This window comes from Marmota monax, unplaced genomic scaffold, assembly GCF_021218885.2.
Source record: "Marmota monax isolate L192 unplaced genomic scaffold, Marmota_monax_Labrador192_F-V1.1 WCK01_AAM20220418_F8-fsc00088, whole genome shotgun sequence".
Classification (NCBI taxonomy): domain Eukaryota; kingdom Metazoa; phylum Chordata; class Mammalia; order Rodentia; family Sciuridae; genus Marmota; species Marmota monax.
In genome coordinates this window covers 7,276,330-7,302,506 of record NW_026694492.1, presented here as the reverse complement: position 1 = coordinate 7,302,506, position 26,177 = coordinate 7,276,330, and the positions used below count along the sequence as shown (strand labels likewise).

At 43.0% G+C, this 26,177-nt stretch overlaps 1 protein-coding gene across 20 annotated transcripts in view; it reads right to left on the bottom strand.

The window, feature by feature from the left end:
* Znf532 (zinc finger protein 532) overlaps window positions 1-26,177 on the bottom strand; it is a 106,998-nt gene that overhangs the window by 70,161 nt on the left and 10,660 nt on the right. For 3 of the 20 annotated variants that reach the window (XM_058571362.1, XM_046419415.2, XM_058571363.1), the window contains exon 3: window positions 24,445-24,539. The exons of the other annotated variants lie outside the window; for them this stretch is intronic. The gene's annotated coding sequence lies outside the window, so the exon portion shown is untranslated. The remainder of the gene's footprint in view (window positions 1-24,444; window positions 24,540-26,177) is intronic. 20 annotated transcript variants of the gene reach the window in all.

The window sequence follows — 26,177 nt, the reverse complement described above, 5'->3', positions numbered from 1 at the left end:
ATAAAACTCCTCAGGCATCCTTTCAACTTTGATACTGGTTCTGTAGTGTGTTACCAAGTTTTGAACAGAGACAAGACAGAAATACATATAACCAATGCTAGATTTTTCTAAGTTAGGCAGATTTCCTTCATAGACTCTATTATGCTAATGAAAACCATAAATCTCTAAACTGCAATGTCAATACTTTTCCAATTTTGATCAACAAACAGGTCATCTTTCCTGCTCTGAACACAGATGTCAACATAGTCTGCCAAAGGATACAAACATTTTTATTACTACCAGTTATGCATTATTACAGTTTTTAGTGTATCTTGTCCCCTAACTCTGTAAATACCTATTAGCTAATGTCAAAGGCAACAAAATGATGCTTTACAATACTTCAATTTCCACATTATTAGAAAGTTAATACCTTTTCCCTTGTGGTTTGCTTACTAGTAATAATAGAACTATTTGTTCAATGAATACTGAATGAAGCAATGAAAGAACATGAATTTCCTATTTGCTTCTCTGCAGCTCCGGAGAGTTAAGTCAGTGTCTAAGGACAAACCCAGGAAAAGGGAACAAACATTAAGCTCCTAACTGCCAACACACAGCAGCAGGTGGGAGGGCACAGGGCCTCCAGCGCAACTCCACTCTAACACTAAAGGATCCCTGGCTGTTTGCATCCCCAAATTTTCCACCTAAACAATGAGGGAACCAACACACACAGGGGTATGTAGAGGGAATCACATCATAATCAAACCCGTGGCACAGAACATTAAGCACAGAATTCAAATCACAAGGAACCAGGAGTCAGAGAATTTCAAGCATTCCCTTCCCTTTCCATCAATCGAGCATAGACAGACCTACTTGGCTGACAGCTGGGAACCCTCAGCTAAGGAGTACAGAACGAGGGTCAGAGGGGGTCAGCCTTGTCAAACCCAGAACCAGGGGCTGCAAACAAATGACCCCCCCAGATCAGAAACAGGGAGGCAGGCAGAAGAGCTGCTCAGACAGGAGGCTTGATCGCACGCGACATGCTCACCTGAGCCCCCAAGCCACAACACCACCACAGACACCAACGTGGCACTTCCCAGTTCATAAAATGTCCCAGGAGCAGCCGTCACATCTGAAAGGCCCCCAGCTCCTCTGTGGTGCAGGATGCAGGGGTTTCCCCTCTATGCCGGGTGGGAGGTCAGCAAGACGAGTCCTGAGAGCCCTCCTTCTCCAGGTGTCAGGACCCCACCAGGAGTGCTGCCCAAAGCAGCCGAGGATTTGTAGAAACTGAGTTGAAGGTCTCAACTAATTAAAAAATTAATCAATAATGACTGTAGCATGAGGAGCAGAAAAAGAAAAAACATAACGATCTGTTTTGAGAAAAAGAGTATATTATTTTTAGTTTACAGTTTATTCACTTAGCAGTGAGAAAGTAGTTCTCAGAAAGGGTTTCCTATAAAGGGCAAACATAGAGAACAGACAACATCCTCAAGATGTGAGTCTGCACTGTGCCACTTGTCCAGACTTTAATTAGCCTCCTTCATGGAACTCTCTGCCAATCCTGGACATCCTACACAGTGCAGCTGCACTTTCAACTGGGAATACCACAAAGGTACTACTTCCTGGGACCATGTTATTTAAATTATTTATTTTTGTCTTGACAAAACCAGATACTCAAAATATAACTTTCCTAAATTTTTAACTAACTCATGAATCTGTAAAATTCTTAGAAAACTGTAATAAAAGACACAAGATTACAAAGCAAAAATACCATCACCCAAATTCTATCTTTATAGCCAGGTTTCTATAGAGTATCAACACTGGAATCCAGACCACATAAACAAGCGGCTAATTCCTTATCTGAGTAATAATATTTTGTTATTAGTCTGGCATTCTAAATTTGACAACTATTAAAATTGAAACTGGGCAAGCCTGCCTGCCTGCCTGCCTGCCTTCCTTTCTTTGTATCTCTCTCTGTTTCTTTTTATTATTTTGCAATACTAGGGATTGAACCCAGGGACACTCTATCCCTAAGCAACATTCCCATCCCTCTTTTTAATTTTTTTATTATGGGGCAATAACTACCAACTAACTACCAACACACAGCAGCAGGTTGGAGGGCACAGGGCCCTGCAGCGCAACTCCACTCAAACACTAAGGGCTCCCTGGCTGTTTTGCATCCCCAAATTTTCAACCCAAACAATGAGGGTATCAACACACACAGGGGTATGTAGAGGGAACCTCGTCATAATCCAACCCGTGGCCCAGAGGCTAGCCTAGATTTTGCGATCCTCCTGCCTCAGTCTGAGCAGCTAGGATTACAGGCATGCACCACCACACCCAGCTCAAAGCTGGGCAATCTTATAGGAAGATTAGATAGGAAAAAGTGAGGCCAGGAAAGGTGAATCCTGGCACAGATACCTCAGTGACCAAAAGTGAGGAAGCCATCTTGGACCCAAGATGAGTCGCTTCTAACACAGCCCCATTCCTTGGAGTAGGGAGAAAATGCATCAGAAGATTTTGGAGCATCTTGCAATGCCAGAAAGTAAAACTCACCTCCCAAGATGTAAGAACTACAAAGATGGATCGTGTCAAAGGGATACAGAAGCCAGTGGAAAGCTGAAATTATGAGTGGTAAAATAAATAAAGCAGGAATAATTACAACTTAAAATATAAAATAAATAGCCACAGGTCCACATTGATATAAATTATAAATAAGTAGATAAATAGGGAAAAGTACCAAATCTCTGTGAATTCCAACAATTTATGAACAACCCCCCCCCCACCATGCTTGCCAGCACACTGGGGCCCAGGGTTCAACCCCCAGCACGGGGGAAAGAATCTCAAAGAAAGAAAAAAACTACCCCCCACCCTTAAGGAAGTAAACAGCAACTCCCACCTCTTAAGTGACCTTCTTCCAAAGAATGCAAAATGGAAAGGGACAACAAAAGTAACAGCAGAGAGGCCTGTCCACTCTTCCTTGCCTGGTGACCAGGGACAAGAGCACCATGATAAATCACGCTTGACAGTACATCTCCTTGATGTAAAAAGAACAAGCACGTCACTTCTGAACTCTCCTTCCAGAAACACAGTGCCCCGCTAAACATCAGATCACTCCTCAGGGGGAGCCTAAAAAATCCCCACCCGTCCTCCTCAAAACTGCCAAGGTCACAGCAAAGGAGGCCAAGGGGCACAGCAAGCTGCCAGAGTCAAGGGCGGCCGAGGGAGACACCTTGGCTAAATGAAGCATGATGTTCTGGGTGGCCCTGGGACAGAACAGGACATTAAGTAAAAACTCAGGATCCCTGAATCGCGCTTTATAAAACAAGGTGGACTCTGGCCTTATAAAACTAGGTGGAGAGCACGATAGTTAACAGGGGTACGAACGTGCGAGGTGGCGCAGGGGGCAGAAGCTGTGAGCCCCGGCCCTTCCACTGCAAAGGGGCCAGACAGAGAGAAATCACTCCTAACGTGCCACATAACAGCTCAGACATGGGGTGATTAAGTTTCTATTTTATCCTCTTACCAATACATTGCCTCAAGGTCAGTCACTGACTAAACAAAATGACTTAGCAACTTCTAAATCAGAGTTCATTAGAAATAGAATTTTCGAAAGTGCATTTTCCATGCTTTCAGCACACAGTGATGGAGCTGATCAAAGCTGATCTTCCATGGCTTCCCAGCCCCAGTCTGTGGCCAGAGGTGATAAATTATTTACCTGGCTTATCTTGTGGACCAATAGCAGATAGGCCACCTGACAACGGAGTCACTGATAACCTAACATACAGAACTAACAGCTTTAAAAAGCAAGACAGGGCCTTCCTAAAGGTCTCATGGAAAGAAATGGACTCTGTCCCCTTTACCATCCCTCAGCATGTCCTGACCAGGCCAGCCTGTTCTTCCCCAGAAACATAACCAGGTCTTATGATTCCAAAAGCTAACAGCCATAAATGGGAACTACTGTTTCCCTTTAAATAACTTATGTACAGTATAGTTTCCCAACCACTCATGAAATCAAGTATGAAAATTCACATATACCACAAAGCCAATATATTTACATTAATAGCCAACACACAGGAAAAGAGAACAATATATACATTTACATTTTTTAAACTATGGTGAAATACATACAAGAGAATTTCATCTTAAGAATAGATATTTATTTTTTATATGAAGAGTCTATAAAATAGCAAAAGCAAAACTGCTACCTATTTATTATTAAGGAAAGACACATAGAAAAAGAAAAAAAGTTATTTGATCTGTCCTCAAGGTAGGCTGAAAATTTCTTTAAAACCTCTAACAGGCAATTTAATAAATGTACACACTCTACAATGCTTGGACTTCAGTTTTCTAAAAACATGTTTACTAAACACCCACACATGATATACTAGTCACTCCCCTTCTGAAGTTAGACCATAGCTCTGTATTTTCTTGAGCTACCTGGGTGAAGGGGATTTATAATCAGATACCTCACAATCCTTTCAAATAAATTTAAGAGGAATCCATCATCTTTTCCTCAAAATCAGACTCCTCTCTTTCTACACTACTAATTCCTCCAACTAGAGTTTCACCTCCTATTATTCTTTCTCGCCAGGCCCTGTGCACGCTCCTTTGGCAACGTGGTTTACACGCATCCTTTTTAGAAACCATGTCACTTGTCTCTCACGCAACTTGTCTTATGCCTGGACAAATAACGGGCTACTCCATTTCCCCACCCTCTCATTAGAACTGACAGATTCATCTTCCCAAACACTCTTTTAAATTTTATCATTCTGCCTGTTAAAATTACTTAAATCTCTTTCCAAACTACATCTAAACTCCTTGGCCTCCCACCCAACACCCTGTTCCATCTGACCCCTGCCCACTGCCCACATTGCAGGCCTGGGTGTGTTCTCGACAACCCGCCCTTCCTTCTTGATACAAGCTTCTCCCTGACGTTGTGTGCCTACACACACACACACACACACACACACACACACCCCTCTCCAATGTGCATAACCCATTCCTCAGCTTCTGAAAGGAGAGACTCAAATTTTCTCATCTTTAAAACGGGAACTAATAACAACCCTATCACAGGGAGCAGGAATACTGTGCATATGAAAACATATAGAAAGCGCTGAGCACACAAACCTTAAAATACTATTTTCTTCCTTTCTTTATTAGTTCTAACTAAACAAAGTAGAAAAAAAGAAAGAAACCTGTATTAACAGATAATGAAGAAGTTCTAAGGTGACGGAGTTTGGAGGAAGAGGAGGAGGCGGGTTCCTGGGCACTCTGCAGAGGGCAGCACAGCCTCCCCAGCACACTGCACCTCAGCTTGGAACGAGGACATGCCTCCTGATCTACTCTGGGGATCGGTCATTAGGAGAGTCACCTGGAGTTCACAAGTAGAAAAGATGCAGCATTTGCTCTTAAAAGGAAGCAAAATTTCATCAATTCTCAAAACACATTATCTCAGTGTTTTTCTCTGACTCTTGGGACATGTCTTCACAGTTGACCACTATCCAAGAAAGGGCTGGCATCTCAGCCCACCCTGCCTAACCCACCTCTGCCACTTGACACCTGGAGCCCACATCCAAACCAGTCCAAACCCACACTGCTAAGGCCGACATATACTCATCACAGAGCTCAGTATGATGTCTCCTCCATGTTAATATTTGAAATGTGGCGAGGACTGGCCACAAAACAAGCGGAATGAATTATGAGTTTCTAACCCTTTCCTCCTGAAGTCTCACAAAGATGGCATTAGAAGTGTTCTGTTAAAGATATAAACAAGCAAGTACAGGGAAGGGTGGGTACAGCCCAGCAGCAGGGTACTTGCCTCACAAGTGCAAAGCCCTGGGTTCAATCCCCAGCACCATTTTTTCTAAAAAAGCAAATACAAAGACACAGAAATACATTAGTAGTTGCTTAGGGCCGGGGGTTTGGGAGAACCAGGGAGGGACAGCTAAAGGGACAAGTTTCTTTATGAGATGACTAAAATGTCCTACTACTGATATAACGCTGGTGAACACAAAAACAACATCAAATGGTACACTTTACACGGGTGAGTCATGTGGCATGTGAACTACAGCTCAATAACTGTCACCAAAATTACGCGTGCCCAAGGACAGAGCATTAAGAATGGGGTCAAAACTGAGGTAAGCCTGGACAAAGGAAGAGGACAGGGAGAGAGAGATGCCTCCACAAGTGGACAAGTTCCATGCCAAGGTCTGGGGAAGTCTCAGTGTAGGTGGAGGATGCTCAGTCAGAGGATCTCCAGGACACTCAGAGCCCGGAATTAGCAGACAAGGGGCCAAGCATGAAGGAAGCGGGTGCAGCCTAAAGCAGGGCCAGATAGAAGTGAGTCCACCCAGCCCTTGGCTCCTGTTTCAATGGGCAGAGAGAAAGGAAGAGGAGACGTCCCTAGGTTATCAAAACTTTGGAGGCTCTGCAGGGAAGGAGATGAGACAGGAGGCAGCACAGAGTTGGGCCATCCACTTCCTTCACCCCTAAGGCCAAGGCCACGCCTACTCCCCAGCAAGAGCCCAAAGGAATGTGCAGGAAATTGGCTCCAGATGCTGGCCTGAGGGGTCCCATCCAGAGAAGAGTTCAGCTCCCTAAGGAATCAGAGAAGCCCCCTGGGGACAGTTCCCCCTGGGCAGGCACAGCTCCCAAGCAGCTATTAATAGCTGCATCTCCAAAGCCGATCAATCACCAGGCCTATGATCACAGGCCTATGCCGCTAGCACAAGAAATCTAAGGCGAAAAACAAAAGGTAAAAAAAGTAAGACACCACAAGGAGTTAAGAGAAGAATATCATATACATACATTTAGAAGCCTCAGAGAAAAACAAAGTTATAAATATTTTTTAGAAATTATAAATATTCATAACCAAAGTAAAAGATAAAAGTGAAAAAACAGTTAAGGAAACCAGGATATCTCTCAGAGAGTAGAACTAGAAAAAAATAAAGATAATAGGAGGAAAAAAGAAACATGAAAATCGAAAGTTCAATCCCATTGGTCCAATATCTGACTAATAAGAGTGTTCCAGAGGGTTGGGCACGTGGCTCAGTGATAGAGTGATGGCCTGACTCATATTTCCAAGGTAAGGGGGTAGGGATGGGAGCGCAGAAAAAGAAAATGCACAAAGAATACTATCTAAGAAATAAAAGAACCTCTCCCAAGACCAAAGGAGCCAACTTTAAAGGACTCTCACAGAACCACCAGACAAAATACCCAGATAAACAACAAATAATCTTTTCACGTAAGTCTCAGTCCATTGTTTATCTGAGCATCTTGTGCTTTCATTTGCCACATCCAATAACCCTCTACCTCTGACAGCTCAGCATATCACATGGAAAGGTCCAGAGTGGGCTGGGGATGTGGCTCAAGCGGTAGCGTGCTGGCCTGGCATGCATGCGGCCCGGGTTCGATCCTCAGCACCACATACAAACAAAGATGTTGTGTCCACCGAAAACTGAAAAATAAATATTTAATAAAAAAAAAAAGAAAGGTCCAAAGTGCAGAGAAAATCAGAGCACCAGAAGCGCAGCAGCAGCGCAGCAGCAGCCCAGCAAGCCGGGGCGCAGGTTCGCAGAGCCCAGGCATGGGTGAAGTGGGGTGCTGGGTGCAGGTGTTGTCATGAGCGCCCACAGCAATCAGTGGGGCACTTGGTACCTTCAGAGGAAAGGGCCTCTGCCTGGGCCTGTGCGCTGGACTACCCATTGATCTCAAGAACTAACAGAGTCTGGTTTTTTTCAGTCTCATAGGACAGTTTGGCTCAGTTTTAATTTTGGAAACTGGCTAAGCAGATGGGAATTCTGGGAGGGAGCTAAATGTGGGGGTAGGAGGTAGCCTATGTGCACGGTCATAGCCTCTGCCCTTGACAGCCTGGGAATCCCAGTTAACTTCCCCTCTGCAGGGGCAGGAGTTTGAGGAGGTGAAAGGCAGGGGAAAATAAAAGAGTTATCTTAGACAGAAAATCCCTCCGAAGCTTCCACTGCTAAGACACCCGGGGCCCAGAGGATCCCCATTACAGCCCACTTCCACCCTGTGCTCCCTGCAGATCCAGCTGTCACTCCAGCTCTGGCCATCCAAGCACGAAGGCATGTTAAACCCCAGTGTGGAAGCAGATGCCAGAGAAGCCAGCTGCAGGCTTTGGATGGACATTAAGGGCCAGGCCACAGACAGAGCTTGATTTAAACCTTTTAAATATTTAGGCATATAGTATAGCTTTTTAAATATTTAAATGTACCTTTTAAATATTTAATTATATCTTTTAAATATTTAGCCATCTGGACTCCATTTAGATTCTTGCCCCAGGTCCTACAAACATTAAGAGCAGATTTTGGGCGATTATTATTATCATCACTATTATTCCTATTGTATACGTCTAGTAAGAAAGTTTATTTACCTTTCTCAAGGACATATGGCCAGTAAGTGAGAGAAGGTGGTGAGAATCCAGACCTGCCTCCACACTTCAGGCTTATAACCTTCTCTATGACCACAGACAGCTAAAATGAAGTCATCCAAATTTAGCAGTATAAGCACATTATTTAGAAATAAGAAAGTCAATAATAACAGATCAAAAACTTCAAATTAACTGCCTACAGGAATTATGACTGGAAAATTCTATTTGATTTTTTAAAGTACGTGTGTACACACACACACACACACACACACACACACACACCAAAAATTCCCAGCAGCTTGAGAGGCTGAGGCAGGAGGATCATGAGTTCAAAACCAGCCTCAGCTATGGCCAGGCATTAAGCAACTCAGTAAGATCCTGTCTCTAAATAAAATACAAAATAGGGCTGGGAATGTAGCTCAGTGGTTGAGTGCCTCTTTCAATCCCCAGTACCAAAAAAAAAAGCTTAAAATTTTTAAAAACAGTTAAAAACTAACTTCATGTCTCTTTCCTCAATGTAAGCAACTTAAAAATCACAGCTCCTCCAGCCTCATTCCTCCCAAAACACAAAATATGGGAATTGTGGTTTTTCTAATGGGAAAGCACATCTGACACAGTAGGAAAATGTTTCACTCTCTGTAACCATTAAAGAGTCCTCCTGCATTCGGTGTGGTCTCAAAACTGTTTACAGTAAAATACGCAAATGCTATATCATTCTCACAAAATGTTAAGTAAATGAAAACTCAGGTAGCAATTTTAAATTGCAAAATTACATTTTGTGAATATGCAGGAAGGACTATTCAATGTATTTTTCTTTTTGAACACCAACCTCTCAATCTCAATGAATTTAACACCCTCAGTCAGTGAGAGGTTTTTTCTTTTTTAAATTAAGGAGAAGGGGGAGGGCAGAAAAGCTCTCAGTGTTGGACTACTTTTAGATTTACATTCCAAAAAACCATACAGCTTATAAAATTATTTGTTAATTTAGACACAGAGGACTGTCATGTCAAACTTAAAATCTAATAAGAGTTCACATAATGAAATATTAATAACAATCTCCTCTTAGACCAAGACCCGTATCAAAGAGAAATTCTAACCCAGAGAATGTTGTGTATGTATCTGTTCAAGCCCTAGGGGAAAAACAGAAAGAAAAAAGAAAAAGACTTACAACCCAAGACCTGACCCCAAACAAGCCAGGGCTCTTTGAAGAGTCAGGTCATGGGGCCTTTCATGCCTCCTCCACCCTGCCAGGCTGCCCGCTTTAAAACCACAGTCCCTAAGTCCCCAGGGGCTGGGATCTGTCTCCCACACACTTTGCTTCTTTATCTTCATGAGCTCCATGTGTCAGCCTTGCCTGGCCGTCTGTCCTCCTCCCTCCCAGAGCTCCTGACAATGCCTCCATCTAAGTGATCAAGCTCAACTTCACATCCTTCCTATGTATTGGTCTTTTCAATATTATACACATGCTGTGTTGTCACTTTATTTATTAAATACCTCCAAAGAAGGAATTGAGGTAGCTGAAAGAAATACATATATAAGAACCACAGTCAAAGACAGAAGGACGCAAAGCTATCATATTCCTGTATGGAGGTAAACACATGGATGCAGACGGCATGTGCAGGAAATCTCCTTCCCTTCACCAGCTTCCTCTCCTGTGGCCTGGCCAGGTCACAGGACACTCGCCAAACAGAGCTGCAGCCTGCACTTCCTTGAGGGCCTAGATCAGGAAAATCAGAGACAGAAAGCAGAACTGCAGTTACCAGAGGCTGGGGAAGGTGAGAAGGGAGAGTGTTCTTTATCTGGTTCAGCCTATGTTAGAGATGATGAAAAAGTTTTAATAGAAATACCACAGTTCACTATATTTTCATGAATGGTTAAGATGAAAAGCATGTTATGCACGTTTTACAACAATTGAAAAAAAAAAAGTTCCGCTGATTTAAAAACTAAAAAATTTTAATAATGAATTCTAACGTCTGCAGCCTTTGTGACATCATCAAGGAAATGGTCAGATAAACACCAAGAGTACGTTAGTTAACACCAGCACTGAAAGGGGTAAGAAGCCCTGGTTATCCTCATTTGTCCATTTCTGTGACTTAATACTCCCACCATGTAGGTTCCAGGCAACGAGTAAGATGTCACATGTGCGGCTGTAAAGAAAGATACACAACAGGCTGGTGAGCTGACAAGAGCACTGACATTTCCCCAAATGCATTGTATGCACAGATCTAGGAGCAAAGAAACATCAGGGTCAGATGGCTACACAAAGTTTAAAACTGGTTTCTTAACCACACACCTTTCCCAAATGTTTATTCCCACTCCTCCTTTGCGAACTTCAATATACTTGTGCACATTCTACTTGCAGTATAGAATGTTTTCTAAATCTACCTGACCTCCGAACCCTCTTGCCCCTAAAAGCATCTCAGGGGTGTGCTGTTCCTTTCTGGGAAAGGCCGCCTTTGAGAAATGGGTCTGCTGGCTTGCAGCCAAGCACAGAGCAGCAACAGCCAGGCCTGCAGGAAGAGCTGGCCACCTTCAGCAGAGAGCCATGAGACCTTCAGTGACTGGCACCTTGGTGGACAGTCCAAGTTGGGCAAGCTGATTTGGGGTCAACCTGTAGCAATAATTTACAATAAAAGCCCCATTAGAGCCTCTGCCAATGGCCCCATGCCACAGGGTTGGGAGGAAAGGAAAGGGAAGGTTTGGGCACGTTTCCTTTGTCCTTTCTTCCAGGATAGCAACTTTTCTCTCAGTTCCACATGCTTACAATGCTACAAAGCCCTTATGATTCCAGTAGCTCCCCAATATCTTACTGTTCACGCTAGTCTCTAAAACATTCCAGGCAGGAAACATGAAGAAAAAGTGCTAAAATATCTAGAAAAAAAGCAGAGAAAAACTCTGTTCATAAAATGCCCAGGAATGCCCCCAAATCAAGGATTTCTAGTCTAATGAAATTGAAGGGGGTCAAAGGGAGAAGAAAGCTGCACACAGGGAAGTAACAAGGAGGAAAGACTGAGGCCCACGCCCAGCTAAAACCCAGCCCAGCCCTGTACTAGTTTGGGTTAGTAAGAATGTTACTTTCACTTATTTTATTATTTAAAGCCTTTCTAGACAGAGGAAGTCTTTCTACTTTCAATGGAAAGATGAAATCACACATGCACGCTTTGGAAAAGTGCTCTGAAGAACGGCAAGACCAATGAGGGTCCCCAGGAACAAGACAGGAATTGGCCACAGGAGGCTGGGGAGACTAAAACGGGCTGGGAGCTTCGCTCTTCTCTCAGTGGTGAGTCTAGAACCAGAAGAAAATGCTTCTTCTTACTACCAAAGACGGAAAATGTGAGACAGGAAAAAGCCACAGTAAACACACTGAACATTTTTTTTTTTAAGCTTTTCGAAGGATTGGGAAACTCAGGAACCACCCAGGAGATCTATAGCTTAGGTAAAGACATGGTCATTCTCCCCCGACATCCATCATGGCTCTCTGTGGCTTATACCATGGGAAACATAAGGAAAACCCTTTGCAGATAAAATTCAAGCCAACCATTCACAGGTAGAGTGAGATCTCCAAGCAAGACCAATACACTGCATACTAAGTGCTTGGGCCCAAAAATTTATGCAGCTTCCCAATTATCTTATTTCTAAAAGCCAACTATTAACTTAATAATAGGGAAACAGTCATTGATGTCTAAAGCAATTCACAGAAACTTCTAATTATTCTTCTTTTTCCTTTGAACTACAAATCAGAAAGAACTGAGTTGATAATCTAGAATAACTTGCTTTCAGTTAATTGATGAGCATATTCCTTAAGACTCTACATACACAGAGCACTACAGAAACTAGTAAAGAGCCTCATGTCACCTGCCAGCAGCATCACCTGCAGTGATGGCAGGCCCATCCTGTGCCTTCCACACCATTCCATCCAGGGACCTTCCAGCCAAAAACACTGCTTCTTCATTAGAACCACTCCAACTTGAATGCCCAAGTAGTATCTTTGCAAAGAGTTGTATTTAAGGGTGAGATAAAGCTCAGTGGTGGAGGGCTTGCCTACCTAGCATGCATGAGGACCTGGGTTCAATCCCTCATGTATTTAGCTCACAGGCTGCCATCTATTCAAATGTACCTCTTTCACTCCTGGACTGTATTATCAGAGCAGTACCTACTCCACCACTCTAAAACCCAGAGGTACAAACAGAAGGCAAAAGCCTCTGGGAGACCAACCCACCAGAGTGCAACTCAGATAACATTTGGAACAGAGACTTCAAACACATTCATAAGCACAAATACACATACATACACCACTTCCACATAATAGCCTCTTCTATTCAACAATATATAACAGACATCATTCCATGTCTATGCATGTTTCCATCATATCACAGGCATGTTTCCAAGCCAACATGAAACACAAAGTCACTTAAGAGTATCCTTTTAAATTTAGATTATGGTATTTTTTAAAGAGACTTCAAATCCAAAGCAAGGAACCCCAAAAGATCTTCACTAATCTTTGAAAAATAAAATACTACTACTAATAATAATAATATGTAAGACAGTGTCAAGTTTCACTCATTTGCTTTAAAATCCTAAAGAGATATTTTAAACTCACATGGTAAAATTAAAGATGAGGGAAACATATATTAAAGTAATTTACTCGTGCCAAGAGCGTTGGCTGACACCTGTAATCCCAGCAACTGGGAGGCTGAGGCAGGAGGATCAAAAGTTCAAGGTCAACCTCAGTAACTTAGTAGGACCCTGTCTCAAAATAAAAAATAAAAAGGGTTGGGAATATAACTCAGTGGTACAGCACCCCTGGGTTCAATCTTCAAAACCAAAACAAATAAAAAATAAAATAAAATAATTTACTCATGCTCTTAACTCAGAAGAGTTAGGGTTGGGGTTAGAGAGTGCTTGCCTAGCATGCACAAAGCCCTGGGTCCTATCACTAGCATACACAAAAAAAAAAAAAAAATTTTTTTAACTTTTTTTTTTTTTTAAATAAATCATAGCCTTTAAAGTTCAACATGTCTCAAAGAACACCTGGTCATTCCATCCGTCAAGATGTGTACTCCTGATTTCTGGGTTAACCAGGCCTGCTGTAGGCAAGTGGTACCTGGCACATCAGCACTTTCACTTTCCTAAAGCATCTTAGCCTGAAGGAAATCTTCTAGGACACACAACAAACTACTTCCCCCAACTCAAGAAGAACACAACTCAGAAGTGCTAGTCTTTTTTTTTTTTAAATAAAGCAGATAGGTGTATATGCTTTATTTTTATTTATTTTTTTTTTTAGAGAGAGAGAGAGAGAGAGAATTTTAATATTTATTTTTTAGTCTTCGGCAGACACAACATCTTTGTTTGTACGTGGTGCTGAGTATCGAACCCGGGCTGCACGCAGGCCAGGCGAGCGCGCTACCACTTGAGCCACATCCCCAGCCCAGCAGTTCTAGTCTTAAAGACTAGAAGTCATTAAGGAGATAATAACTACCCTGTACAGAGGGCAAACTAGACAACAGAGGCCCTTAACATCATACCAGATGAAAACGGCACAGTCCATCCCAAGGAAGGCTGCGCAGGAGCAGACAGCCAATTTTTGCAGGCATGTAGCTCAGTGACAAAGCACATGACTAGCACGCACAAGGCCCTGGTTCCATTCCCTGAATCAAAAAGACAAAGTCAGGCATGGTGGCACACCCCTGTAATCCCAGCAACTTGGGAAGCTGAGGCAGGAAGATCCCAAATTCAAGGCCTATCTCTGCAACTTAGCAAGGCCCAAACAATTTAGTGAGACCCTGTCTCTAAATAAAAGATGAAAAGAGCTGCGAATGTGGCTTTGTGGTTAAGTGCCCCTGAGTTCAATCCCTGGTACCAAAAAACAAAAGAAAAAGAAAAGAGACGGCCAATTTTCTAAGACACCTTTAGTCAAACTCATTATCAATAAATTTCTATTTTAAATTTATAACATAAAAAAACACAGACCAAAGCCAAGTATAAGAAATCTTTTTAACCCCACTTACAAAGCCTGATCCATTTTATCTACTGCTTTTTAAATGTCCATAAGTACAGGGTCCCAGGAGGGGAGCCATTTACCCACTGGGAGAGCTGGAGAGGCAGGAGGTAGAAGAGCGGAGGAGAGAAAGGAGGGAAGAGGCAAACAAAGAAGGGAGAAAAAGGGAATAGTACAACCTTAAGAAGAAGAGACACCCACCGGTTCACAGCAGCTGGTGAGAACACAGGCAGCACCTGGTAAGTAGTTCATTTGCTCTTCCTTCCAAAGTTAATTTCTCAATAACAAAAACACAAACAAAATGGGGTGGGGAGCCAGGCGTGGTGCACATGCCTGTAATCCCAGCTACACAGCAACTCAGGAGACTGAGACAGGAGGATCGCAAGTTCCAGGGCAGCCTCAGCAACTTAACAAAGCCCTAAGCACCTTACTGAGACCCTGTCTCAAAATAAAAAATAGAAAAGGGCTGGGGATGTGGCTCTGTAGTAAAGGGCCTCAGCTCAATCTCCAGTACCCCCAAAAAATGGCTAGGGGAGAAGAAAAGAAAAAAGTATTCCTTTAATAGGGCATATTGGAACCAGGAAATTTTGCTGAGTAGATACCTATAGTTGAAGGTTAGAAAAAAGACTAGAAGTCATTAAGGAGATAATAACTACCCTGTCAGCAAAAAAGAGCCCGGAACAACCCCACAGCCATAGGCAGTTAACTGCCCTCCCCATGAAAGCAAAGCAAATGTTTGGATAAGCTCAGATCGTAACAGTTAAGTAGTAAGAAGGGTACTTAATTTACTCAAAAGTTTATATTTCTTAAGCACCTGCTCCACTTCTGGAAAAAATGTCCTTTTAAATAGAATGTACAAGTTACCGTGAGTAGCATAGTTTTTGTATTAACTACATTTTATTTAAAAAGATGAGCTTGTCTGTTACTCGCTGTTGGAGGACGAGCTGGTGGAGCGCAGGTAAGCCTGAACAAGCACCTTCTATACCTGGGGCAGCAACAGGGAGCCAATAGGGTGAGGGCTAGTCACCTCTGCCTAGCAAACTCCAGAGCGTTTAACAGCTGTGTGTTAACTGTGAAGCAAACACACCTCAAATGCTTGGGAGCAGGGCACGGGTGTGCAGGCCTGTAATCCCAGCAACTCTAGAGGCTGGGTTCAAGACCTGCCTCAAAATAAAAAAGAACTGGGAATATAGCTTAGTGGTTAAGCACCCCTGGGTTCAATCCCTGGTACCAAAAAGTAAAATAGATAAAATGAAATGCTTGTAAAATCAAGGAAACAGAGAATATGAGCAGCAATATGCTAAAGATAGAAAAAAGAAAAGTATGAATCACATGCATTTCTATTTTTAAAAAGAAATTTCAAAATGAAAATATTTGATTTCATATTTATAAAATTAGAATATATGTGAAATTGAGCCATGATAGGGTACACTGTGATTCTTTACTTTCACATGGAGTTAACTGATTCAAAACTTGACTTTGATTTGTAGTTTGTTAAAATTGCATGCAAGTTCCAAAATGCTCAATTTTCTTGTTAATGAACAACCTAGGGATTTTCTCCTGACTCTGCTTATGTAAAATTCTCCATGAAGGTTGTTTTACTATTCAACTGAGTTGATTCCATTAAAATATTAAATTTTCATCATTTATATCAGAGCATAATCCTAGGAAACCCTTTAGAAAAAGACATAAAGTTCTGTTCTTTCAACTGTCTTGAGAACTAGAATAGAAACAGTTAAGGAATAATTTATGAAGGCAAAGGACTGACCTAACAGAAGATTGTTGGAGGGGGGTTTCTTTAATTCCAAGCCCCTGCTCTGAAGAAAATCCATCTGCAGAGACCTGTACTCCCCAGGCCTGGCCCAGCAGGTCCCGGGGGAAAAAGCCACTTTCACAACACCCAGGGCTGTGGCGCTTCCTCAGGAAGTGGCAGGAACCACAGCAGCTCCCCCTAGACTCCGGAGGCCTCCACTCCTGAGAGGCAGCAGGACTGGGAAGAGGACCCGTAACCACAACCAGCAATACTGCAACCCCGCGTGACAGACTGCGGTGAGCCCAGAGGCCAGTCCTGTTCTGGTTTGCGGCCTTGGTAGAGCAGGGTGAAAGATGACAAGACCCGAATGACGCCACCGCGCAGCTCTCTCACCTCTTCCCCAGCAGACCATCTCGCCTACCCAAGGTGGCTGAGCGGCAGGGTGCTGCACCACCCTGGGACTAAATCTGTATCAAACCATATCCACATTAAGTAAACCCACATGGCCCGTGTCATCTTCTTGCTCAAGAGTCAAAAATAAAATGGTGCTGACCTACCATGAGATGAAGGTTCTTAAACAGTGGAATATCTACTTAGTGAATACAAAGCTTCCAAAAATACCTGCCTGGTGTTTTTCTGTAGAAAACAAAATGTGAATTTTAAAGGGCAAGACTGCCCAAAGGTTAGTATTTCAAAATGATGGTCTCCAGGAAAAACTTATACACAGAAAATTTACTAAATGCCAAACCAATGCATGGAAACAGAAACAGCCCAAGAGGGCCTCAGTCTCTGTGAGCCCCTGAATTACTGTGCATGAGCCATTAACCCAGCTATCAGAGACAGTTATTTGGCTGTGTTCTCCCTCAAGGGCTCCTTCATTTCACCTCCTAAGTGCCTCTGGGGACCAGGTAAGCTATCTGGGTGACCATGCCTGCCTGTAAATATCTGGTACTGAACCAGTCAAAAAAGTGAAATGATCGCCCGTGTACCTGCTGAACTATGGGCTAATGAAAGAAAATTCTCAGCTGAGCTATACCTCCAGCTCCATCTTTACCATTTGTTAAGTGTACAGTACAGTAGTGTTAAGTACACTCACATTGGCTTGGGTATAGTTATTTTGTTGTAGTTTTTGTGGTACTGAGGCTTGAACCCAGGGATGCTCTCCCACTAAGTTACAGCCCCAACTCTTTATTTTTCATTTTGAGATAGAGTCTCACTAAGTTATCCAGGCTAGCCCAGAACTTGTGATCTTCCTGCCTCAGCCTCATGACTCATTGGAATTATAGGCATATGGAACATACCCAGGGCCAAGTACCCCTGAGCTCAAACCCCAGTACCCCAAAAATAAATAAATAAAGCATAAACAGGACTGGGGAGGCTAAGGTTGTGGCTCAGCGGAACAGTGTTTGCCTAGCGGGGCCCTGGGTTTGATCCTATGCTCCATATAAAAATAAATAAACAAAATAAGGGTATTTGTCCATCTACAATTTAAAAAAAAAAAAAAAAAAAAAAAAAAGGACTAGGGATATACCTCAGTGGTAAAACGCCCCTGGGTTCAAACTCCAATACCAAAAAAAAAAAAAAAAAAAAAATCCTAGAAAAGTTTAGAAGGATGCACACGAGATATTTTGATCCTTGATCTAGAAAGGGCAGTGGGACAGAGGGCAGGGGTGGGGAGTAAAGCAAGATTTTGAACTTTTATTCCATACTTCTATTTATATTCTCTTAAAACTAAAGAAAAAAAATTCAAGTTTCACCCACAGAAATACACATTTGAATTTTAAAAATCTCCCATCTATACACAAGGAAGCAGGGAGAAGTTTAAATTTCCCACAAACTTAGGACCTGTCAAAATATAAACCCTGACAATCTGTGGAAGGAACTGTTGTATAAACTTTATTTCCCAATGGATCCACTATGTTCTTTTAACTCCAAGATGTCATCTAGATACCAGAAGCTTTCTTTTGGCGTTTTGTAAATACCATGCTTTTGAGAAGCATTTCCACAATTCCAGTTTGAAGCAAAATATAGATTTCCTAGATTACAAGTGATGTTTTGAATACAAAAAAGAAAGCTTCAAAATAATTTTCCTTTGTCACCTAAATAAGCCTTTGAATTTCTGCACCAAGGTCCTAAACCCTGCACAGCAGCCTTTGTCCCTGAAATGCTCCAAACCCTCAGCCACATTCCCTATTTCTTCTCAGTTGGTTTTTTTTCTTTCTTTCTTTTTAATTTTAAGTACTAAATAAAAAATATTTGCAAACATTTTGAAACTCCCAGCATTAGAAAACATGGAAGAAAACCAGGCATGGTGGTGCAGCCTGTAATCCCAGCAGTGAAGGATCTCAAGTTCAAGGCCAGCCTCAAAAACTTTGTGAGATCCTGTCTCAAAATACAAAATAAAAAGGTCTGGGGATGTAGCTCAGAGGTAGAGCGCCCCTGGGTTCAATATCCAGTACAAAAAAAAAGGGAAAGAGAGAAAACCAGTAGCTGCAGGGACCTGTGCTTCTGTGAAGACTTGACCATGTACAGGCTGCTTCCCTCATCAAAGGTCTTCTTTTTGGAATTTTCACCTCCCAAAGTTTGGAAGTATTGTTTTTTGCAAGGTTTGAAGTCAGTGGCTGGTGGTGGGAAGTCAGTTCCCACCACCAACAACATTTAGCAAAAGCCAGAGATATTCGGGTGTCATAACTTAGGGGCGGAGGCGTGCTACTAACATGCAGTGGGGAGAGGCTGAGGATGCAGCTAAACATCCTCCACAGCACAAGACAGCTCCCCACAACAAACAATATCAACAGTCCAGGGCTGGGAACACAGCACAGTGGAAGAGTGCTTGCCTAGCATGTGTAGGGCCTTAGGTTCAGTTCCCAACATCACCAAAAAAGAGAAAAGGATGTCAACAGTCAATATTTTCAATAGTGCTGAGATTGAAAAACCCTAGTCCACAGCACATACGAGAGGCAGACAGGCAAGCATAGTGCTGGCAAAGAGGCGTGCTGCACACCTGTAATCCCAGCAACTCAGGAGGCTGAAGCAGGAGAATCACAAGTTGGAGGCCAGCCTCAGTAACTTAATAAGGCCCTAAGCAATTTAGAGAGACTCTGTCTCAAAAGAAAAAAGGGGATACTGGGAACGTATTTCAGTAAAGCACCCTGGGTTTAATCCACAGTACCAAAAAAAGAGGTAAAAAAAGGAAAAATCCTGCCCCATGAAAGCACAGACACTTTCCTTATATGACCTCCTCCCACCAACACCGAATCCTGCTGAAATCATGACAAATTCACTTTCCTGGGTCTCCCAAGCCAGAATGCAGGCAGCAGCAAGCCACTGCTCCAGCCAGCCCTGCCCCTCATCTCTCACCAGTCTGGGGGAGGGGGTGGGGGGAGCAGCTCCCAGCACAGTTATCACCATGCTTCCTACATTCCCAAAGGATACCTTGGCCAGCCATGAAACAGTTCTCACTAGACACCAAATTCACTACAAACATTTTCTGAATTATGAATCATAGTACTTTCATCTATAAAACAGACTGAGTTCATCCCTGAAGTTATCGTTCACAGCATGCCTACCACCACTGATTTTAAAAATAAGCTCATTTAAAAGCTCTTTTCCAGAGTAGACAAAAAAAGGAAAAAAGAGAACTAATTGCATCACTTCATCAATCACTGTTATATTAACAGGAGGGGAAGGGACAGAGCCAAGTATCCTCACAAGTCCCGCCCTCATCTTTCATTCATTTAATCAAAGACAACCAATAGCGCAAAATAATATTCATCCAGACATGCACCTCCCGTTACTGCAACTTTCCACCAAAAAAGGGGGAAAAGAGGCCTTATAGTCTAGGAATCTAGAAAACACTAGGTTAAATACACATATAATCTTCTTTTCTCTCAAGGTGTCTCAAAAAACTTTCTGGTGCTGACTGTGTACCTACAGTGCAAGTATTCAAAATGGATCACAACATCGAGGTCAGCCTGAACAATTCAGGGAGACTCTATCTCAAAATAAGAAATAGGCTGGGGATGTAGCTCAGTGATAGAGTACCCCTGGTTTTAAACTCTAGTACCAAATTAAACAAATCAAGAAAAAAATAAAAAGACTTTTCTTTGATTTCAGACATAGAAATGATTACTAAAAACCTGGCCTGGCTGGCTCTGTAAGAGTTGACAGAAGCAGGCTATCTGGGTTGTGAAAGTCACATGCACCTACAGGAAGGCACACACAGGTATGGAAAAGGAAGACAGGTTGGGAAGGCAGCGTGCTGTCCCTTCAGCGGCCACAACCACCACTGGGGTCAGGCAGGAAGCAAGAAACACCGCTTGGACAAGGTAGCAGGAGAAACACTGGCTGGCTTTGAACCTCAAAGACATTTGAGCCTGCTACCAATTAGCTGCAAAATGACACCTACAGACCACAGCACACTGTAGTGGTCATAGCCTCAGCTGTGGAGCAAGACAAACTGAGGTGAGCCCTGGCTTTTCCCTTTAAAAGTCACAAAATCCAAGTCAGTCACATAATTTCATTAGGATTCTATTCCCACAGATGTAGAGATGAGAAGATCAACCTCCTGGAGGGACTGTGAGGATTAAATGAAACAATCCAGTACCCGGTATTTACCAGTATTTACCAATTGTGAGTTATTTTAAACAAGGTGAGTGATAGGATGCTATCACAAAGAAAGTGCAGAAGAAATTAAGCCACACACTGGTGCTCCCCGACAAGCAAAACCAAGACAGCTGTCCTCAGATTTTCCAACATTCATGGAGGGTAACAAAGCATCCTCAAGTGCCCCTTGCAGTCAGGCTGCTCAGCAAGGTCTTCTAAGAAGCCAAACAGACGCAGAAAAGATGTTTCCTATCCTCGATGACCTGCAAGTACAGCACTGTGTAACCAAAGACATTACAGCCACATCTGAAATTCCAACCGAGTCAACACTATCCTAATGCTCCAGATCAGAGGAATAATTTTTTTTTTTAATTCTGAGTCATCTAAATCAAAACCACTAAGTAGGCTACTGTTATGTCAAGTGTTAAACTACATGTTTAATCTTTCCCAAAATGAACACTGGCCAGCTAAACCAGACTCGTATTTTGCCAAATATTACATACACCTCCAAGGGGCCTCAAACACACACACACACACACACACACATGCACACCCCTAAGAGAAGCCTCAAATACACATCCCTGTGTGCCATGAAAGACCCTAAACACTAGGCATGAACAAGTCCTCTAGACTCTCAGCCAAGCTTCCTAGCTCAGTGTCGCAGTCCAGTGCATTACTCAGACAACCAGCAAAAGCTATGCATTTATGGAGTAAATACTACAGGCCAAACACTGTTTCTGTGATTTTGAGTAAATAGAAAACAGATTCACTTTCTATACTTGAAAGAGCTCATGCACCCTGGCCCCTACGCTGAGGAGTGAGGCGAAGGGTAGCTGAGGGTCTGAAAGACCCAGTTATGAATGCCAACTTGACCCACCCTTGGCAAATTCCTTAGGCTCTCTGAGCCTCAATTCCTCAGGTGTAAAATGGGACAACAGGGCGGCCACTTTCTGGGGTTGCTATGAGCTCTAATGACTCAGAAATCAAAAGTGGCTCCAAACAGACGCAGTTTTCTTGGCTGCCTTTCCCAAGGTGACCAAGTCCCCCAGTCAGCTCATGTTCTGGGCAACTCGTTGCTCATCATTTCCTAGTAAACTTCCCTCCAGCCAGGGGAGAGGTTCAGGGGCCTCTGCAGACATTTTCTTCTCATGGCAACCGTGGACAGCCCCCTTTATTTCTCTCTCTGGACTGTCCCTGCCTTTTTGTCACACTCCCTCCTTCACCTTCTTTACAATTCCACCAAGACTTAAATCTCTCAGAACCTTCTCTGAAATCCAACCCTTTCCTCTTCTCATATTCTTCCCAGCCCTGCCCTAGAATCCAGTAACTGTGACGGTAAGTGTGAAAATGAAGTGCACAAATTCAATTCACTTATGGCTAAGTTGCCACTGTGACAACACAGTGATAAATTAAGGCAAAGCTACAAAGCACCCCTAAAACAGAACTGTCATGGAACAACTCTGCGCTGGAGGCTACAGGAACAGATGAAGAATATAATGAACTGAGGAACTTCATCCTTACCATTGAAAAGACTAACCGTTGCCAACAATGCCATTTGTATATATGAACAAACGATATTCTACATGAAAAGGCAGCCCCCACTTTCATTGCCTTTTTGCCTGCAGCGTATTAAATTTACCTAATAAACACACGTAGCACACTTTTCACTGACTTGACTCATTCAGTTGATGCAGATCCTGCTCCCCTGGTAACACTCTCTAGAAGGCACAGCATTTTGAAATGAGGAAGGAATACTTTGACTATACAGGAGAGAAGGCCAACGTTGCAGCGATTTTACTTTTATGGTTTTTACTGTGGTCGAGCACTGGGGTGTCTCGGGAGCCCACTGGCCACCTTCACTGACAACGACCGTCAGCCAAGACACTGCCCTCCCAGGCACTGCCAATGACACCATGTCTGGTCTTGAAAAGCGGAAGTAGGACTGAGGAACACAGATTACATCCACTAGTATTTTAAATGCAGACATGGAAATATAGGAACTTTTGGCCACGTACACAGGAAAGAAGAAAATGCAGTTCAACCAAGGGCAGGGCACAATGGACAACCGAGCTTATGTGGCCTGGAGAACGAAGAGTAAGCTTAGTGCAAGATGGAGGCCAACCAAGTTCCTGGACTCGGGTCCTGGCAGTTGCTGAGGCAGGGCCTTTAAAGAGCTCCCTTTTCATTATGTTAAAGGACGGCTCTGTCTTCGCCCCATATCCTCCATGCCATGCAAACTCCAAACAATCTAGTCTTTCAATGCCTCCCACAGGAATCCAGCCTACAAGGAGCCACTGCTTCTGACCCACATGCCTCACTCCTGCCACCTGGGCCACCAGATGTCCTCCATCACCATCCCACATGAGGGCTGCCAGGTAAGGTCGGTTCCCACTCAGTTCTGCAGTAATCCCGGGTATGGCATCGCATACTAGCCTCCCTCATTCACCTATTTACTCACATTCCAGGTCATCCAATGGCCTTTCCTGCCAGCACCATCCATCATTCAGAGAGCCTGATTCTTGCCGTCTTGTACTTTCAAGTATCCATCTTTTCTGCACCCACGTGCCCTCCTGGTCTTGCCCATTTCATTGTACTTGTGACCACCCATCCCTGTTTCACCTTCTGATGTCCTCCACAGATCTGGTCCCAGTCTTTGATTCCTACTTCACCCACTCTTGGCACGTGACAGCCAAGCTTCTGACTTCTACCTCAGCTACTTTCTAAACTCACCTCCAAATCGGATTGATGCCCACAGTTCCATTCCCTTTCTTCAAGTCTGGCCCCATAGTCTTGCCTGTACTAACACCCAACCTTGTCCCTGTTCTTCCAAACCCCATCACACTCCCCTTCTAGCCACCACCACTGGCCCTGAGCAGAGGTTCCCACCATGCCAGGATAGGACTCTGCACTCAATAGGGAGAGATCATGGGTTTAGCTAACAACTAATAATCACATTCAATGTCCCAGATTCATTCCACAGAACTCTCGGTGTTGAAATATTCAATAAGATCTAAAACTCAACTAAGAATTCTATGAAACAGTGGGCTTTTGCAGAGATGGGGTGGTAAACTATCTCATGTGACAGACATAATTTTATTGCCACAGTTGATTTAATCAATGTGTCTTCCCACAGGAAGAAACCCACTAAACTCTTCTAGTCTCTTATAGTTCAAGCACTTAATACATTAACTCCTTCCTGAGACTCAACTTTGCCTTTGGCGAGGGCCCTATGGTGACCTCCTCGGGAGAGGTGGGCCCAAGAACTCAATGGTGGTTGTCTCCATCATGTGCTAGAGAAACAGTGTCATTAGCCACTTTCCAACAGAGCTCTGTGAGGTGTTCTTTTGTGACTGTCATCCTGAGGAAAAGTCACAAGTCACCTCAATTCCCTGTCAGGCATTTTGGCAGCAACAGGGGTGGACTAATAGTTTGGAGTCTTCATCTCTCATTGGGCACTAAATATCTGAACCAACCACACATGGCGCAGTCACTCTTACATGCCGACCAAAGGCCTGACAGTCTTCACGACAATGAGTTATAACAGGAACCCCTACCACACATCTCCTGGATCTAATGTTAACATCAAAATTACGTTCCGTCTAGTTGGTATCAAGGAAATAACCAATGATCCAGTCAGATCCTGAATACTTAGAAGTCAATGTTCACGCCAGAACTGAACATCTATGACCAAAAATCAGTTCTGGCCCCATTTGCACTTACTGATGCCATCACATGCCAAGCCAGAAGGTGAGTCCTTGTGGAGTCCGACAAGAATTAGAGAATCAGATGGTTCTGGAAGCAGAGAAGCAGCATGTCTAAGACCAAGGAAAAGAGACACCACTCAAAGTGTGGTCCACAGACCAGCAGTGTCAACATTAAGCCACTTAGAAATGCAGAAGCTTGGGGCCACCCGGGTCCTACTGAATCACTAATCAGCATTTTAACAAGACCCCCACCCCATGACCTACATGCAAATTAAAATGTGATAAATGCAATCTAGGCAATAAGAGTAACCCAGGACACCCTGGGTGACAGGTACTGAACATCAGCAGCTCATGGAGCTTTTACATGACAAGCAGTAGGAAGGGCTGGAATCAGGGGAAGAACCTGACCATGGTTCAAATCTAGGGCCAATCGTTCACCAGCGGAGCAATATTCAGCTGGTCACTTCCTCCCTCTGACTCTTAAGGGGGATATTAAGTATACCTTACAGGATACAATCTAATGCATAGGAATCTAGCACACACACAGTAACCAGCAGGAAACACTGCTTCCTTCCCATTCAGAAGCACATACCACCCAGCATGGCTGTGTGTACCCTGTGATAGAGAGCAACAAGTTAGGAATATTCAGGAGACAAAAAGAGCCCAACCAGGGGAGGATGAGTTTCTCCAATAAGGAGACACTAAAACAGTTATTACACTTTTTTTCCAACCTAAGGAGGGCCTCAATGACATCAATAAATATGAATACTGCCAAGCATCAGAGATTACACTGCTAAATTTATTTAAACATCCAGACCAGCACTGTTCAATATAAATACATGAAAGTCACATATATAGTTTTAAATTTTCTAATAGCCACATTTTAGAAAGAGAAAATAGAGGGATGAGATAAATTTTAATAATAAAGTATAAGGGCTAGGGATAGCTCAGTGGTAAATCAAGTGCTTAGCATATGCAAAGTCCTAAGTTCAAGTCCCAGCACAAAAATAATAATAAAAGGTGTTTAACCAAAATATTATCAGTTCAATATATATTCAATATAAAAAAAAAAACTGTTGTATATCTTATACTTACAGCTCACCTCAGTCAGGACTAGACACATCTCAAGTGCTCAGTAGCCATTTGAATAAATAAATCATTGGGAACCCCTGGATCCCTTCTCCTCTCAACCCCCCATTACCCCCAAGCCCAGAATGCAGGACATAAGCATCTAGTCATTGTCATATCACATGGGAAGAAAGCACTGGGGATGGCTTTTGCTAACCTGTCATATTTTCACAGACAAGTTTTGTCTTAAACTTTGATCAATATAAAATTATATCAATAGAAAACCTTGACTACAGTCAGGCATTGATTGGGCTGAATTTTTCTGGAAACCAAAACAGTTGAAGTGCAAGATAATAATGAAAGAGTTTGGGCAAGATTTTCAACTAAATGAAAGCACTGTCAAGTTGGGACGTCTATACTGCCTTCTTGCCTAGATTTCACCCACTTTTAACCAGATATTGGGCAGCTATATCTGAAGTCCTACAGAGAGACAGGAGACATATCTTCTATGTATTTTCATGGTCAAAAACAAACACTACTCACAAATAAGGTTAAACCAGGACAGGAGACAATACTCTCCAAGACAGGGAAAAAAAGACAAGTCATTCTCCTAAAACATGCAGACCAAGAAACACAGAATGACAGCTACAATTTTAGAAAGGATATATTAGCATACACTCT